This window comes from Lynx rufus, unplaced genomic scaffold (genome assembly GCF_022079265.1).
Source record: "Lynx rufus isolate CCGP_SWC_20201006 ecotype Redwood Valley unplaced genomic scaffold, mLynRuf1.p SCAF_12, whole genome shotgun sequence".
NCBI lineage: Eukaryota > Metazoa > Chordata > Mammalia > Carnivora > Felidae > Lynx > Lynx rufus.
The window spans coordinates 6,460,443-6,479,244 of NW_025814826.1; positions in this window are offsets into that span (position 1 = coordinate 6,460,443).

Consider the following 18,802-nt stretch of genomic DNA (forward strand, 5'->3'; position numbering starts at 1 on the left):
CACACTCAGTTGGAACTTCATCATCCCGGGGGACTTTGAGGCATGTTCGTTTCCCTGTGACTCTTCATCCAGTCACATGTGATGTCATCTTTTTGGCTCACTTTGGCTTGGCTCTGAGTCTCAGTCCTTCTCAGTGAGAACGCTCACTCCCATCTACTGGCAAATAGCCACGTTCCCATAAAACATGTTTCTTGGGACCCTCTCCCTCCGGAGAAAAGGAACTTCTTAGGGAAGCTTGTCACCAGAGGAGGGGCGGGGGTGGTCTTGCGGACAAGGGGTGCCCGCTGTCTGCTGCTCACAGGAACACGTGAACTCGTCATCCTCTGTGCTACGAAACTTCCATTTCCCGATGCGATGCTCTAATGTCATAATTATTCCAGATCAATTTTTTTTAATGTCAGAAAACAGGTGCATAAGCGTAAGAGTAACTTTCTTTAAAAACAAACCAAAAAAAGGTTTATTTATTTTGAGAGACAGGGAGCGTGAGCAGGGGAAGGGCATAGAGAGAATCCCAAGCAGGCTGTCAGTGCGGAGCCTGACGTGGGGCTCAGTCTCACGCACTGTGAGATCGTGACCTGCGGGCGCCCCTGTAAGAGTGACTTTCGACGCCGGCCTTTGCCGCAGCCGCTCCTGCCTGCAGGACTGTCCTCCTGCTCCTCACCCAACTGCTTCCAGGACATTCTCAGCTACCACCACCATATAAAACATGTTCAGTGCAGAGACTCCAAAGCTAACCACCCTCAAATTTAGTGACTTAAAACATCGTGGTGTCGTGGGTCCGAAAGGTGGGCAGGACACAGCAGGGGTGGCTGGTGTCTGGGGCTTCTGTGAAAACATGGAAAGGCTGACCTCCTGGGGACTATGGTCTGTAGTGACCACACAGGCTTCAGGGAAGCCAGACCCTTATTAGGGGCCCCGGTGCTCCAGCAGTGAGGGTCCCCAAAACTGACCGGCACCACTTGGCCTTTCGAGTGGCCTCAGGATTCCCACCACACGTTGTGGGTTGGAGCAGTCATGATGCCCCAGGTTCAAGGAGAGGAACACAAGCATCATCTTTCAATGGCAAGAAGGTCAAAGAATGAGCCACTGTGTTTTAAGGTCACGCAGAAAGAGCAGTCTGCTGCAACCTGACATGTCTGGAGAAAGTCAGATTAGCCCCTCCAACCGCAGGCCTCATCATGCCTTTCGGTGGGTTTACTTTCATTCTCAGTAGATTACAAGCTCCTGAAAGAATTGACTCATATTCTCCTCCCTTGTTCTTACTACAGGACAGGGCCCCCGATAGTCGCTGATCAAATATTCGTTGAATAAATCATTCCACATAAGAACACGGACGGATGCTTCTCAGTCACCTCTCGTATTTATTGAATTATGCCGAATAATCCCTCCAGCATATGCTCACTGCTTTACAGCACGTTAAACAAAAAGAATTTCGCTCGATAGCTAAACCATAGTAGCTTCTGGCTAACACGTCAAGACACGTACGTATCCGTGAAGCCAAGATTACCAACAACGATCTCCCAGAGTTAACAGAACCTTATGCTTTTTAAATTTTCCTTCCGGGCAGAAAATTTACTTTGGGGATTTATAAATGTCCTGAATATATCAAACAATCTCCCTACTGAGCATTCCCTCTATACTCAATTTAAGAAGCGGAGGGCATGGGGCGCCTGGGTGGCGCAGTCGGTTAAGCGTCCGACTTCAGCCAGGTCACGATCTCGCGGTCCGTGAGTTCGAGCCCCGCGTCGGGCTCTGGGCTGATGGCTCAGAGCCTGGAGCCTGTTTCCGATTCTGTGTCTCCCTCTCTCTCTGCCCCTCCCCCGTTCATGCTCTGTCTCTCTCTGTCCCAAAAATAAATAAACGTTGAAAAAAAAAAAATTAAAAAAAAAAAAAAAAAAAAAAAAAAAAGAAGCGGAGGGCAATCTGAGATTTTAACATTCATGCAGCAAATTGACTTATAAAGAAGGTACAGCATTCTCGGATCTGCGATGGCTGATCATTGAGGTAATGGACAGTATGCAAACGGGTAGAAAGTTTTACAAAATTTGAGTTAAAAAATTCGATATCGCACAGTTACGGCTCTAGGCTTCCTCTAGGGTAAAAATGTACCAAGATAGGTTTAAAGTAGTATAGTTTTAGTTGGAGACCATTTCACTCCAGTTCGTTTTGCCAAAAGATGGAGTTCTTAGACCGCAAGTCATTGGTGTCCGGAACTAGCTGGCCTTGGGTGGGTATGCACACCCCCGCCATCAAAATGGGAAGTGCTTTATTCTCTACACCATGACGAACACAAGGTTGAAATGCCAGTAACCACTGGCCGTTACAGAAAGCCTCTTTATGTTGCTGAGCTCAGCAACACTTAATGCCTTCGTTAACAGAGAATCCTGAGGCAAGAAATAACAGCAACGGAATCACGAATCGTGGCAACGTGTTTTTGCTTGGCTTTCTAGAGTATTCACATCCCTTTAAAACTGAAGCGTTCACACCAGGAGTCAGTAGACCAAAAGAGAACACAGGGAACTCTTAATTTCAATGCTTTCCTATTCATGTCTTATGATAACTAAACTGTGTAGAAATAATACTCTCCTGTCTTCAACATGGGATAAACGGAGGATAATCTACTAGAGGCCATTACTAAAATATGATACGCATCTGATATTTAGGGGAAAGGCCCTCTCCACGCCTTCTGTCAACCAAGAGAAATTCCACAGGGAGTGGGCATTCTGAATTGTAAGAGTTTAATCAGTCAGATGGCTGGGCTCCTACTATAGCACCACCAAAAACAACTGATGCTATCTATGTTCAGTAAGGCTCAGAAGGAGTCCCGTTGGAAAGGAATTGGTCAAGTGGAATTGAAATATTTTAAATCCATAGTGCTAAAACTGGATTCCTGAGATACATCTGGAGGTTCAGTGCTTGAAAATCCCAAGTTGTGGTTGTCCCTCTCTTCTGGGAGACAGACGGACTTTGATTAAATATATTCTCTTTCAAAAAAGTAAATTTGGAAAAACATTAATAACCATTTCTTGGTAGAACAGATAACAGCATAATGCAACTATTTGGAAATCCCTGCTCAAATACTCATAGTTTAGCAGACTGTAAAGTCCTCTGAGACCAAAATATTTAAACCCCCCCCTTTTTTTTGCAGCAGGGAGTAGACATATTTAATAAATAATTTTACTTTCCTCGTCCAGCTCTTGAGAAGGCATTCCAGTGAGACGTGACTTTCACGTCTGTGAATGGGTGAAAGATCCATGTACAACTGCCAAAGAACCGACCTGCAAATGCCAGCAGCCAAAGACGAATCATTTCTCCTTGACACATCGTGCCTTCTTATCATTTCTGTGAATCCCCAGATCAGCATAGTGCACTCCTACCATAATCTCATTCACGGATTTCGTATGCTTCTTTCCCGTTTATTACAAGTACAACACAAAATTATTGTGAGTAGCAAAGAAGCCTCGGGGCCTTTGACAGTTCCTATGACATCGAACAGAAAATCAGGCAGTCGGATGGCCGGTCTGATGCACCCTCTTCTCACACCCCCTCTTCACACCCTCCACTTCTTTCTACAGGAGCCTTACTCCTAGTTGCATCAATATTACAAAGAAGCAAATACAACTTGCTTCTAGTAATAAAAGATAGAGGAATGTCTGAAGACACAACAAACAGTATGTTTGTTCATCGGAGGAGCACTTAGTAAGCAATACAGAACGTTCTCCTGCAGTTAGACACCATCATTCCACATGGCTTCCCTTTATTATGTTGCTATACATTTTATAGCATAGAATGATACATGGAGAAAAGAGCCATAATTTAGTGCCTAAAACGACTGAAAAACGAGATTCAGTTTACCCTTCTTTTTAGTAAGAAGAATTATATTTCGGTTAAAATGAAAACATCTTCATCATGTGTCTCTTGCTTGTTGAAATAACTGAAATACTCCAGACTGCGGTGTTGCTATGATGCGTAAAATTATGAATAAACACCCAAGACGCACTTCTCTCAGCAAATGGTCTCCAGTGAAGTCCTGGGCTCGCCATCAAGATCTTTAGTGGCACTAAATATTTCATTGTAGATAGAGCAAGCTGTTTCTAATATGTTCTTGCATATTGTACTTCACACTCTCTAAAACTTCTCCTCACACTAAGTACAGAATTCACTGCTTGGGTTTCATTACAAACAATGTAATGCTGGCTATTTGTTTTGGTCAAAGGACTTGAATGAGAGAACAAGCAAGGTTCATTAAATAATCCTTGAGATGTGCACATTTATAGTTGTAAGAAGAAAATGGGATTTTATGGCTATTCTGATTAATACAGTAACTACTAGCAATAAATGTTTGTGAATCAGCTAATAATTTTGAGGATTCATGGAAATATTACTCTGGAGCTAGGAATGAAGTTATTCTCACCTAAAATGTGTGGTTGAGAATAGCGCAAGGGTGAATTCTCCAAAGGAAAGGCCCCTGTGGGGGAGGAGCGGGAGAGGGGACGCGGAGGCCCCCACCGACTCATTCATGGCACAGTTTCACAGTTCAAGAGATGATGATCATGTCACTTTAAACACAGATGATGAAGTCAGAAGTAGAAAGTCACAGATAACATGTTGATATTTCTACAAACAAACAAACAAACAAACAAAAAAAACTGGAATTCAGAGAATGCCCTGACCATGATACAATTTGGTTTTTCTCTTCCTGCAAAAAGATACTCATGGGGGCGCCTGGGTGGCTCAGTCAGTGAAGCATCGGACTTCAGCTCAAGTCATGGTCTCACAGTTGGTGCGTTCGAGCCCCGCGTCGGGCTCTGTGCTGACAGCTCGGAACCTGGAGCCTGCTTCCGATTCTGTGTCTCTCTCTGTCTCTGTTCCTCCCCCACTCGCACCCTGTCTCTCTCTGTCAAAAATAAAGATTAAAAAAAAAAGAAAATCATTGAGTTTCGAAAGTGCAAATGGTGGATGAGGGTTTGGGCAGGACACAAGAGTCTCCAGGGATAAGCCGTGATCAGTGTTTAGCAGAGTCTCGTGCAGTTATTGGTTATAGTCTTCAGTTTATATCTTGAGGAGAAAGAAAATCCTGGAGGCTTGGGGCTTAAATGGTTTGCCCAAGATCATGTACTTTCTTAGGGTCAGAAGAAAACAGGTATTCTGATTCATGGCCTTCCACGATGCCATGCCTGTGTAATTTTATTTAGTTTTTCATGTTTATCTATTTTTTGAGAGAGCACGAGTGGGGGAGGGGCAGAGAGAGGGGAAGACACAGGATCCGAAGCAGGCTCCAGGCTCCCAGCTGTCAGCACAGAGCCCGACACGGGGCTTGAACCCACGGACTACGAGATCATGACCTGAGTGGAAGTCGGACGCTCCACCGACTGAGCCACCCAGGTGCCCCCATTCCTGTGTAATTTTAATGCTGTATTGAAACAAATCACGCCACAGGAACTAGGAGCATTATCTTCTCCCATTTTCCCCCTTTTTTGGCTTCCATATGGCCTTCACTAGAAAAAGGCTTTTCATTACGAGATAGATCCCCCCAGGAAGTATCTTTCAGGAAAAAGAGCATACAAATAAAGGGGGTTGGAGTTTAGAAATAAGAACACGTATTTGAAAATGAAAGGGAAAATTGTGTTTCCTGATGTTCAGATTTAGTCATTTTTATAAATGAATTATTGTAACCATTATTATTATTGCCCTAAATGTAATATTTTTCTACTAAGTTTTCCCCTATTTTTCAATTCTGGGAAGTTTATAGCAAATCTAAAACGGAACAAGACTCATAATGAACAAGCCAAGACAGATGCTTTTCTCAAAATGCTTCTAGTGTATTAAAATCTGTGAGATTATTCAAGGTACATTAAATATAGTATTTTTAAAAAGGAAAAAGGTATGATGTAACTTTACGGGAAAAGAAAAGAAAATTATGAAATTAGAGCCAGGGATGGAAATAAATCATAAGATTTACTTCCATTTTAACTTTCTTTTTTTAATTTGTATTTATTTTTATTTTGTTTTTCTGTTTTAAATGGCTATTTTTGAGAGAGAGAGAGGGAGACACAGAATCTGAAGCAGGCTCCAGGCTCTTCACTGTCAACAGAGAGCCCCACGCAGGGCTCGAACTCACCAACCGTGAGAGATCATGACCTGAGCCAAAGTCACCCACTTAACAGGCTCAGCCATCCAGGTGCCCCTCACGTTAACTTTCATTAATAGATTTTTTTTTTTGTACAAACCCCAGTTTGAAAGAAAAGTGACAGAAAGGATCCTGGATAGACAACCTTCTAGAGGCAAGAGTAAGAGGCAAAAAATTCTTTACCAACCTGCATTCAAACAGCAAGTATGATATTTTGTCAGTCACCAATTTCCCAGGTGAAACTTGCCTTAGACTCCTAAGAGTCGATGTTCCCCAAAACCTTTATTATATTGCTTTTAAATTTTGCCGTTAAATTTTTATCTCATTTGTTATTATTTTGGCGGGAGTTCCTACCACTTTTTTTTTTTTTTTTTTTTAAGATAAAGGCGAAGCCTTTCTAAGGCTATGCCTTTTTTTATTCCCTCTTCCCAGGAGCAATCATGTGGAGCCCTTATTTTCCCTCTGAGGGGAGACCCCAGGACTCCTCTGCTCCTTTAGGGAAACAATGGTGGGGAGTCTGCTCTCTCAAACACTGCTCTAGGCTCCCAAGGTTAGTGTTTAAGGGCAAGACAAGGGCCTGGAGACAAGGGAGATGGGGAGTCTTGGCTTAGAACAAAACTAAAACAAAAGCAAAGCCACACAAGGGACACGAAGTATGAAGACCAGTTGCCTGGGTGCAATGATGAAGGAAGGGGACAGGGGGTGATGAGGTCTGGGGACCCAGTCCCAGTCTTGGAGAGAGGCGTCTGGAAGGAGACCCTTCCCCGGAGGGCCTGGGCTGATGGTGTCCAGGAAACCCAGCCCCAGCTCATGGAGAGAAACTTCTGGAATGTGCCGTGCACCACCCTCGAGACCTCAGGGCCCAGGTGTTGGTCCCCCCACCCTGACCCACCTTGCACCTGCACCCCCTGCCGGAGATCTCCGCGTCACCGTCGCGGAAGTCCTGCTGGAACGAAGCCACTCCACGTGCCTGCTAGGTTCCTGCCTATCTTCTCGCCTCATCTGGTTTTGGCCTTTCTTTCAAAGGCACCACGCCGGTCCCTACCTTTGGCCCCTGCTCGGCAGGCTGACCCCAAACCTCGGAAACCCGCTCCTGCTGGTCATTCAGATCCCATGACAAACGTCTCTGCCTCAGTGGGCCTCTGGGACCACTCCATCTAAACAAGCACATCCTCCCGCCCCAGACCCGCTTCTGTCTGTGTCGTGCGTTGGAATGAGGGGCAAGGGCCTTCCCTGTCTCTGTCCCAGCAGGGTGCAGGCTCCAAGCCGGATCTGTACAATGACAGAATAGTGAAGACAACGCCCGTCTCCCAGGGGAGCCGTCAGATCTTCCGGAGGATCTGCCTCCTGCCTTTGGTCAGGCCTGGCAGGAAGCCACTGTTGTTCATGGTAAGGCTCCCAGGCATTTCACCTGACAGATGCCTGTCGAGCATCCCCCAAATTCCGGACACCGTCAGGAGCCGAGGAGAGGGTTAACAAAGACCGAATGATCGCTTCTTTTGTGGAGCTTAAAAGTCATAGGGAAAACGTTAAGTAAGTAAACGTAAACCCTTGTTGTTTACATTTGTTGTAAACTTGTTGTAAACAAGTTGTCAAGAAGCTTGGGGAAGCAGATAGCAGAGGATCTAAAGTTCTAAAATAAAGTTAAATTTACATATGCTTTACTCACATCTCGAATTTTGATGACCACCTGGTCATACTATAAACAGGCCCACACCAGGACGCTTGGTTGCTTTGTAGGCCCGTCCAGAGGCTCCCTTCCCAGACACTGGACCTGGCTTCACTCTGCTCCTGGGCCAAGAGATTTTAGCTCACAGGTGGCTTGCTTTTCCAGCCCTGTGCCCACCCCCTTGCTTCCAGGTACTTTCTTGATCTCTAGAACTTCCCTGCTCCTTTCCAGACTCCTGCGCCGTACCTCCCCAGGGATCTTCTTTTATTTATTTTATATTTTCAAATAAACTTCATTTTTCCGAATTTTCATCAAATTCATGGCCAAACTGAGCAGGAAGTACAGAGTTCCCCAACTGTCAACATCAACACCAATAGCCCCATCAGGGTAGTGCGATTATAATTGAAATACTTGATGAACCCACAGTGACACATCATTACCACTCCACAGTTCAGGTTCGGGTTCACTCTGGGCGTTGTACATTCTACAGGTTGACACGTATCCACTATTGTGGCATCGTAGAGAACAGTTTCACGGCCCTAAAAATCCTCTGGGCTCCACTATTCATCCCTCCTCCCTCCGGCCTCTGACACCCACTGATCTTTTCACTGTGTCCATCTTCTTTTATTTTTAACAACTCTAGAGTTTCAGACTCCTACAGCGGTGTGTGTGTGCACGCACACACAAACAAACACACACACACACGACTTAAGCTTCTCCTCCTTCCCTACACATATCTCCGAGGGAAAGATGAAGAGAGCATTTTCCCACAGCGTAAGTCTCCCGATTTAATACACACTAGAATCTGAGGAAAAAAATGTACAATTCACAATCTACGGTTTTAAGTGGTATAAAACTCTGCTCTAACCTATGACATTCGCTGCCGGAACTAGGAATCGTTTCTGTATTGTAATCAGCGGGGACTTTAAAGAATTTCCCCTTTTCCATTATACAAAGCCGCTTGCTAAAAAAAATAGGGTGGTGGCTTTGGGACCAGAACAAAATCTGAGCGGGGTGACCCTAATGTCACAACAAGTGTAACTCTATACCGGAAAAAAGCAAATCTACAAATCTTACCAAAAGGTTACAATCCACTAACCCTCCTCTCTAGGCTAATGATTTGACTCGCACGTAATTCTCACACCCTGTAAAAACCTGAGTTTCAGAAACAAATAACATTTTCTGAACATCAAGTCATCGTTTCACATACAACCTTAGTAGAGTCATGCTTAAGAGTGTTTCCAATGCTTTCTCAACAAAAGTAAGTTTTTAGTTTCAAGAGACAGGAGTCGGTCATTTTCAGAATCTTTGTAAATAACATTTATATGCTGCCTTACACAAAAGGGAGAAAGAGAAACAGAAGATCTTTTAGAATTGACATCTGTACCTCCAGACTTCAATGGCCATAATAATATTAGTGCTAATTACAGCAAGTAACATTTAAACAGTTCCTGACACATGGTAAGCACTCTATTACAGGGAAGATAGAAGCCAACGGACTTCCGTTACTTGTCCAAGGATGTGCGCTAACGAATCGTGAAAGGAGAATTCCAATGTAGGCAGTCTGTGATCCTCGCTGCTGAGAACAGTGCCCTCAACCGGACCTGTTAGTCTGAAATATATTTTAGGCAAAACATAAATTTACTAAATTTACACACTGACACGCCATGCAGTCATAATGCCTTCAATGGGACTTTATTCCCAGCGTGACTGGAATCATATTACAAGCACCTGGTCCAAACTGGCCGGGAGGTACCGTGCACCCTGCATGGATACGGCATAGCGTCATTCCGAATGACCCCTTTTTAGAAGCAACCATGTAGGACTTGAAGGTCATAAAAGGAAAGGCCATTCTGTAGCAGAGAGAATGCCCAGTGGCTGGGGTAACCCAGGGACCCGTGACAATTCAGCCCAGTGACTTTCTGCCGTCCTGGCCAGGACCTCACTGCTCAAGTCTGCTGGAGGAAGAAAAGTGAACGCTGCACCAGAAGTTTGGCCTAACACGCAGCCCTGCCAGTTTGGGCAATTCTGTAAAAGTCAGAGTGCTAATTTCGACTCCCCTTAGTACAGTTAGTTAGCTTCCTGCTGCCTCTAGACAGTCCAGGTTAGAACTCAACTTGACCTACTGCGCTGGATAAAGGCAAATGGAAATTCCGTCGTGGATACAAAATCCTCCGTATGTTTGGTAATGATCGATACTCTTCGATATCAGATTCTTTGTACAGGTTCCCTCTCGGTAGAATAACCTGGGTGTCTGACTAACATTCGGCACGAGGTTACAACTCTGTTGATGTCACACTTAGCACGGTATTCTGTTCTGACAGAATTCTACTTCCTCTTCTTTTGCGTTCAGTAAGTCCGAAGAGATTAGTATTTAAAAAGAAAAACCTGAGGGCACCCGGGTGGCTCAGTTGGCTACGCACGTCATGATCTCGTGGTTGGTTCACGGGTTTGAGCCCCAAGTCCGGCTCTGCACTGACAGCTGAGAGCCTGCTTGGGCTGCGCTCGCTCCCTCTCTCTCTGCCCCTCCCCTGCTTGCATGTGCTCTCTCTCTCTCTCTCTCTCTCCCCCCGCCCAAATTAAATAAATAAGCTTAAAAAAAAGGAAAGAAAAACATTATCAGAAACAAGTGCAAAAAGGGAAAATACAAGATTTAGAAAAAGTAGATGGGAAACATTGATTTTTGTCTTCTCCTGGAACTAAAAATAGCTAGTAGCCACTCGAAATAGTTTCTAGACAAATGTGAGGTGTAAGTAAATAAAATACTCCTGAAACTAATTTGGAGAAGTTTAAACGGTGTAATGATGGACGGCCCTGTTTTCTTGGGATGTTCCTGTGAGCACTGACAAGAACTCCCGTGGGCCCTGAGTTATAATCCCTAGTTGGTAGCTGCTTTTAGCTGATTTTGAACATTTTAAAAATAAATTCTCAACATTGCACCAGCTCTTCATCTATGCTCATCTTGAGAGATGGTCAAATATAGATGATAGCAAAGTCTGGTTGTCTCCAACAGGGAGCTGGGCGGGTGACACAGGACGGGGAGAGCTCCAGGTGGGAAGGCACTCCGTCCCACGTACGTGGGGTGAAGAAGGAAACAAACCATCTTTTTGTGCACCGACATCTTGTTGGAACCGAGGGGATCCCCTGGAGAAGCGACGATCTTCTTAAGTACCTCCTCCCTGCCCCCGCACTACAGTATGAGTCCGCGCTCAGATAACACACGTCTACGTGCTGGAATTTGGGCCTCCAATTCTCTTCTCTCCTCTCCTTCATTTCCGCCAGAGATGTTTGTGTCTAGGCACTGATTTCCTTCTCTAAGCCTGCGATTAAGTAGCACATCACATAGTGTGCTTACAAGAGTGGTGGTCAACACAGGCGAAGCACAAGGTCAGGGTCGCAGCTGTCAGAAATCATGTTAATCCAGGCCAAAGAGGGCAGTCTGCAGCTTTCATAGAAGGTAGGGCCTGCCCTACGTAAAGTGCCAAATGGGTGACGTTTTCACCACCTCTCCAGTTTCATTTTGCCAGTTGGCTCCTTTACACGTTCAACATATTTTATGTTGGCGGGCCCTCAGAGTTTGAAAAGATGCGATGTAATCTGTCTTCTCTGCCCTGGAGGGACTTGGTCTGTCAGGGAGACAGTTAACAACCCTAATCCCATGCGGCATGTTCCCTGGTCAAGGCGGGAAAAGGATCTCCCAAAGACTGGGAGGAAGGGAAAAGAGATGGAGACCAGTTCCCAGAGACGAGCTCGAGCTGACCTCTGAAGACTAAGCAGAAGCAGGCCAAGCGAGCACAACGGGTGTCCGTTCGTCGAGGGCAGAAAAAGAGCAGCGGGTACAAGGCCTGTTGGGTTCTTGCATCTCCGGACTTCCTGCTGCACCTTCCTAGAAACACAATCCACAGACTTTTTAATTGTCCAGGGGCTACACTCTGGTACGAATTTAATGAACCGATTCCCTGGTCCTATTTGGTCTGTGAGGGCATAACATCCCTGCAAGACAAAATGGGTGCTTTTCACTGGAGTCTTGGGTGATCTAACACAAGGGCAGATGGTGGCAAATGCTGGGATCTGGTAAGCTGTTGGGGAATCTAACTTTGGGATCCCTCTAGGTTTTTTCCAAACCACGTGTGCAGGCAGCTGCCTCGACTGATGACTCGTGGGGCTCCCAATCCAGGTGGCATTGGGAAATGAATTTTAAGATCTCTTCCTGGATTTGCAAAATGGCGGCAGAGTAGGAGGACCCTAGGCTCGTCTCGTACCACAATCACGGCTAGATAACTATCAAATCATCCCAAATACTCCAGAAATCAACCTGAAGACTGGCCAAGAAACTCCACAACGAAAGAGAGAGAAGAGGCCACATCCAAGAAGGTGGGAAGTGCAGAGACGGGGTTTAGGGGAAAAAGAGAGTCTGGATGCTGCAGAGGAGGGTAGCCGTGGTCGAGGAGGAGGGCAAGAGAGGGAGGAGCACACAGGGGAATGCACAAAGAGAACATCTGCCCAAAGCCACTGGTTTGGGAAATGAGGGGGGCTGAACTTTGTGGGTTCTTGCGACCAGCAGGCCTTAAAACTCCAGTTTTAACGGTCAGGGCGCCTGGCAGGGATACAGCCCAGAGGGCACTGCCCTGCCCCCGGAGAGAAGGTGGGCAAAAATTGGGGTGGGGGGTGGGTGGCGGACGGCATGGAAGTAACGATCGGAGGAACACCCGGGGCACACGGCGGGGAGATCGTTCGCTGGTCTCACAGCGCACCCCTGACAGGCAGCATTCACGAAACGCCTCTCTGGGAACAAAGATGCTGGCTGACAGCATTTCAGTTCCCTGCCCCTCAGCACGAGCACAAAGCCACCAGCGCGGCACCGACACTGGCTGCCTCACTTGCTTACCCCAGGCCCCCCCTTACTGTGCTCTGGCAGAACTGCCCTTCTCAGTCAAGCCTGCCTCAGTCCCAGCACGGGGGGCCCCTCGCCCAGAGGACCAGCACAAGCCCCTGTCCACCCCGGAGAAATATAAGGATAAGAGAACATTATGAAAAACGATACGCCAACATGTTAGACAACCTGGAAGAAACGGGCCAGTTCCTAGAAACATACAAACCACCGAAACTGAAAAAGGAGAAACAGAAAACTTGAACAGACCTATAAGCAGCAAAGAAATTGAATCAGGAATCAAAAACTTCCCAACAAATAAAAGCCCAGGGCCAGATGGCTTCCCTGGGGAAATTCTACCAGACATTTAAAGAGTTAATACCTCTTCTTCTCAAACTATTTCAAAAAATAGAGGAGGAAGGAAAACTTCCAAACTCATTTAATGGGGCCAGCATTATCTAACCAAAACCAGATAAAGACTCTAGTAAAAGAGAGAACCACAGGCCAACATCCCTGATGAACGTGGATGCAAAAATTCGCAATAAAATACTAGCACATCGAATCCAACAATACATTAAAAAAAATCATCCACCACAACCAAGTGGGATTTATTCTTGGGCTGCAAGCGTGGTTCTATATTTAAAAATTAATCACGGGCGCCTGGGTGGCTCAGTCGGTTGAGCGTCCGACTTCGGCTCAGGTCATGATCTCGCGGTCTGTGAGTTCGAGCCCCCGCGTCGGGCTCTGTGCTGACAGCTCGGAGCCTGGAGTCTGCTTTGGATTGTGTCTCCCTCTCTCTCTGCCCCTCTCCTGCTCACACTGTCTCTCTCTATCTCAAAAATAAATAAAACATTAAAAAATTAAAAAAAATAAAATAAAATAAAAATTAATCAATGTGACACACCCCAGTAATAAAGGAAAGGATAAGAACCATACGATCATTTCAATAGATGCAGAAAAAGCATTTGACAAAGTACAACATCCATTCATGAAAAAAAAAAAAAACCTCAACAAAGGTTTAGAGGGAACATACCTCAGCATAATAAAGGTCGTATATGAAAAACCCACAGCTAATATCGTCCTTAGTGGGAAAAAACTGAGAGCTTTTCCCGTATGATCAGGAACAAGGCAGGGATGTCCACTTTCACCACTGTTATTTAACATAATACTGGGAGTCCTGGCCACAGCAATCAGACAACAAAAAAAGGAAAGCCATCCAAATCAGCAAGGAAGAAGTCAAACTTTCGCTATTTGCAGATGACATGATACTCTATACAGAAAACCTGAAAGACTCTAACAAAAAACTGCTAGACCTGGTATGCAAATTCGGTGAAGTCACAGGATACAAAGTCAATGTACAAAATCTGCTGCATTTCTATACACAAATAATGAAGCAGCAGAAAGAGAAATTAAGGAATCGATCCCGTTTACAATTGTTCCTAGGAATAAATCTCACTAAAGAGGTATACGACCTATACTCTGAAAATTATAAAACACTGACGAAAGAAACTGAAGATGACACAAAAAAATGGAAAAACACTCCATGCTGATGGATTAGAAGAACAAACGGTGTTAAAATGTCTATACTCCCCAAAGCAATCTACGCAGTTAATGCAATCCCTATCAAAATACCACCAGCATTTTTCACAGAGCTGGAACAAGCAATCCTAAAATTTGTATGGAAGTACAAAAGACCCCAAATAGCCAGAACAACCTTGTAAAAGAAGAGCAAAGCTGAGACATCACAATTTCAGACCTTGAGTTATATTACAAAGCTGTAGTGATCACAGCAGTATGGTCTTGGCACAAAAACAGACACAGTGATCAACAGAACCGAATAGAAGACCCAGAAATGAACCCACAACTCTATGGTCAATTAGTCTTCACCAAAGCAGGAAAGATTAGCCAATGGCAGTCTCTTCAACAAATGGGGCTGGGAAAACTGGCCAGCAAACTGCAAAAGAATGAAACTGGACCACTTTCTTACACCAAACACAACAATTACTTCAAAATGGATTAAAGACCTAAGTCGTAAATGTGAGACCTGAAACCATAAAAATCCTAAAGGAGAACACAGGCTGTAACCTCTCTGACATCAGCCATAGCAACTTCCTTCAGATATGTCCCTTGAGGCGAGCGAAACAAAAGCAAAAATAAACTGTATCAAACAAAACAAAACAAAACAAAAAACTTCTGCACAGCAAAGGAAACAATCAACAAAACTAAATGGCAACCATGGAATGGGAGAAGATATTTGCAAATGACATATCTAATCAAAGATCAGTATCCAAAATACATAAAGAACTTATGAATCCCCCCAAACCAATAATCCAATTAAAAAATGGGCAGAAGGCACGAATAGACATTTTTCCAAAGAAGACATCCAGATGGCCAAAAGACACATGAAGAGATGCTCCACATCACTGATCCTCAGGGAAACCCAAATCAAAACCACACCAAGATACCACCTCACACTTGTCAGAGTGGCTAAAATCAACAACACAAGAAACAAAACGTACTGGTGAGGATGCGGAGAAAAGGAACCTCTCGCACTATTGGTGGGAATGCAAACTGGTGCGGCCTCTGGAAAAGAGTATGGAGGTTCCTCGAAAAGTTAAAAATAGAGGGGCGCCTGGGTAGCTCAGTCGGTTAAGCATCTGACTCTTGATTTTGGCTCAGGTCGTGATCTCGCAGTTTGTGGGATCAAGCCCCGCATCGGGCTTTGTGCTGACAGCACGGAGCCTGCTTAGAATTCTCTCTCCCTCTCTCTCTGCCCCTCCCCCATTCACGCTCTGTCTCTCAAAATAAAGAAAGAAACTTTTTTTAAAAAGTTAAAAATAGAACCACTCTACGATCCAGCAATCCCACTACTAGATATCTACCCAAGGAATACAAACATACTAATTCAAAGGGATACATGCACCCCTATGTTTACTGCAGCATTATCTACAACAGTCAAACTATGGAAACAGCCCAAGTGTAGAAGGGCTGATGAATGGATAAAGAAGATGCAGTATATATTTACAATGGAATATTACACAGTCATAAAAAGAATGAAAGCTTGCCATTTGCAATGATGTGGATGGAACCAGAGAAGAGTATGCTAAGCGAAATTAGTCAGAGAAAGACAAACACCGTATGATTTCACTCATTTGTGGAGTTTAAGAAATCAAACAAAGGAGCAAAGGGGGGAGACAAAGAGAGAGAGGCCAACCAAGAAACTATAGAGATTTGTAACTATAGAGATTTGTAACTATAGAGAAGAAACTGGTGGTTACTGGAGGGGAGGTGGGTGGGGGGCTGGGTGAAATAGATGACGGGGATTAGGGGGACACTTATCATCATGAGCACTGAGGGACGCACAGAATTGTTGGATCACTATATTGTACCCCTGAAACGAACATTACACTGTCTGTTAACTATACTGGCATGAAAATAGAAACTGAAAAGAAAATCTCCCCACCCCCCCAAAAAAAATCTGTGTTCTTACCCTTGGAAAACATTTACACACCGTATTCTAGATATCTATCCTATCATATCCAGCCATTAGCGCTTTGCAGTATTTGAGGTTAAATGAGGGCCTTTGGGTTCTGCTTGTTAAAATAAATGAAGTTCGTAGACTTCGGATTTTTTTTAATATGTTTAGCTGAAATCAGGTTCATATTTTTCTTTTTTCCATTTCAAAATCCAAACATATTTTTTTTTTCTCCTACTCAGATAAGAATCACTGGGAACGGAATGATCAGTCCAAACTGATCAGTCTGAAACAGTCAAACAAGATGACTTTTAGACATAACCCTGTTTTTCACTGCATAGTGTGGAGTCGGACAATAAAACCATTTCGTGTCATCTGTTGTGGCTACTCAGTCGCCCGAAAGAAAGGCAGACTGTTTAAAACGCTTAAATGTTTCGTGTCGCACTTGGAAAAGTTGCCGCGATTCGAATTTCGATATGCTTCATTTTACGCAACAGCAAGAAGGAGAATTGTGAAACATATATACCTCCCATGTATCTCAAGAAATCGTTTATTGTATCTCACAGTGGAAAGGATTAAATAAAGAACACACCATGATGTTTCAATTCGGTCACTAACCTATTTGTTTTTGATAAATATTTCGATAACTTAAACCCGAGTCACTGCTATGGGCTGAGTTCTTGATTCCCCTTCAATTTCACATGTTGAATCCTTAATCCCCAGGGTGCTGTTGTTAGGAGGTGGGGCCTTTGGGGAGTACTTAGGTCACGAGGGGGGAGCCCTCAGGATAGCATCAGCGCCCTTACAGGAAGAGACAGGAGAGAGATGGTCTCCCTCTCCGTCCTGTGAGGATCAACGAGAAGGCAGCATCTCAATGGACCAGAAGAGGCCTTTCATGAGACATCCTGGACCTCTCAGCCTCCAGAACTGTGAGGAATAAATGTCATTTCGATCACCCAGGCTAGGGCCGCCTGGGTGCTTCAGTTGGTTAAGTGTTCGACTCTTGATTTTGGCTCAGGTTATGACCTCGTGGTTCGCGAGACTGAGCCCGGCATCGGGCCTGTTATGACAGCACGGAGCCTGCTTGGGATTCTCTCTCTCTTTCTCTCTCTCTCTCTCTCTCCCCCAGTGCCCCTCCTCTCCATCTCTCTCTCTCTCTCTCCTTCTCTCAAAATACATAAATAAACTTAAAAAAACAAATCACCCAGTCTATGGTATTTTGGTACAGCAGCCTGAGCTAACACAAGCACCTTAAGCAAGTTGACCACTCCACCGAATAAGCAACACTTTAAATTGAACGCAATAAATTAACAGAAACATCCGGTTGCTCAACATCCACTGTCTCCTGAACTGAATTTCTGTAATTCTCACCATCATTATAACGTTCCTCTCTCTCTCTCTCTCTCTCCCTCTGGAGCCAGAAACATCAGACTCATTCCGAGCCTGGGCTGGGACACCCATCTGCCGCAGCCGTGATGGTCTCCAGATGCCTTGGCTCTGAGGCTTGAGGCCTCTGTCCTGCTGGATTTTCTCCCTTCCCGATAAGAGGGTCTGCACCCTGCCTCGTCCATCTGGACCTCAAGCTCTCAGCTACGTTCTCACACTGATGTGCGATGCACGGATGCAGCTCCCCTCGGAGCTGCAAGGTCCAACGAAAACATACCGGCTCCCCCTCTCTCCCGTCCTCACTCCTCCCGCCCGACTTCCCATTCCCCTTGCCTGCCACTCACACGAAGCATCCCCGCCCTCTAGACAACAAACGAGAACAACGCGATCCCTTCGACCTTCTCCTTCTCTTCCAACATCTTGAAGGCACACGTGGCGCTCTGCTATCTCCACTTCTGCCGGGTTTGACCACCCTCCTCCCTCTTGAAATACCGACAATACTCCTCTCTGGGACGCCTCCTCCTTCTTCGGTGGCCGTGTTCCTCGCGGACTCCTCTCTCTTTTCTCCCCAGGGGCAGCATGCCCAGCACGGGGTGGAGTTGTGCAGTGCACAGACCTTGCAACCACAGCTGGTGGGCCGGGCTCCCGCTTACATCTGTTCCCCTGGCCTGCGGGGCTTTCCAGAGTTGTAGCCTAGGCTGCCTTTGCTCATTCTACAAGCGCCTCCTGGGAAATCCCATTTCCTCCTGGCTGAGTTAATGCACGCTCTTCTTCCAGGGACTCTCAGGGCTGCACCCCTGGCCTCCCGAGCTTACGGTATTTCTGAGCCTCTCCCGGGATGCCCAAGCAAAACTCAACAAGGTTTCTCTATTCAGCTGTTCATATACGCAGGAGCTGTCCAACTAGAACGGGAACCTCAGCTTTGCCACCTCGTGTGGTAACTACCCCCCTAAAAGCTGCCATTGTGCAGTGCTTTCCTTCATCTCACATAGAATCTACAGGAGGGACCGAAATGCAGAGCTCAGTGTAGAAAACACTAGTCTACTCCACTCATTTAATCAGCACAGATCGCCCAGGTACAGACCATGGTAGGAAACCCCCCCCCAAGATCACACGGGTCCTGGCATCACTCGGCAATCATGCGTCCCCATTTTGCTGATGAGGATACCGACACTCAGAGGGGGACGCTAACACCTCCTCGACGGAGGCCGAGTTCTGAAATCTGGAAAAGCCGACCTATTACTCCTTAATCCTTGCAGTCTGGCTTCTGCT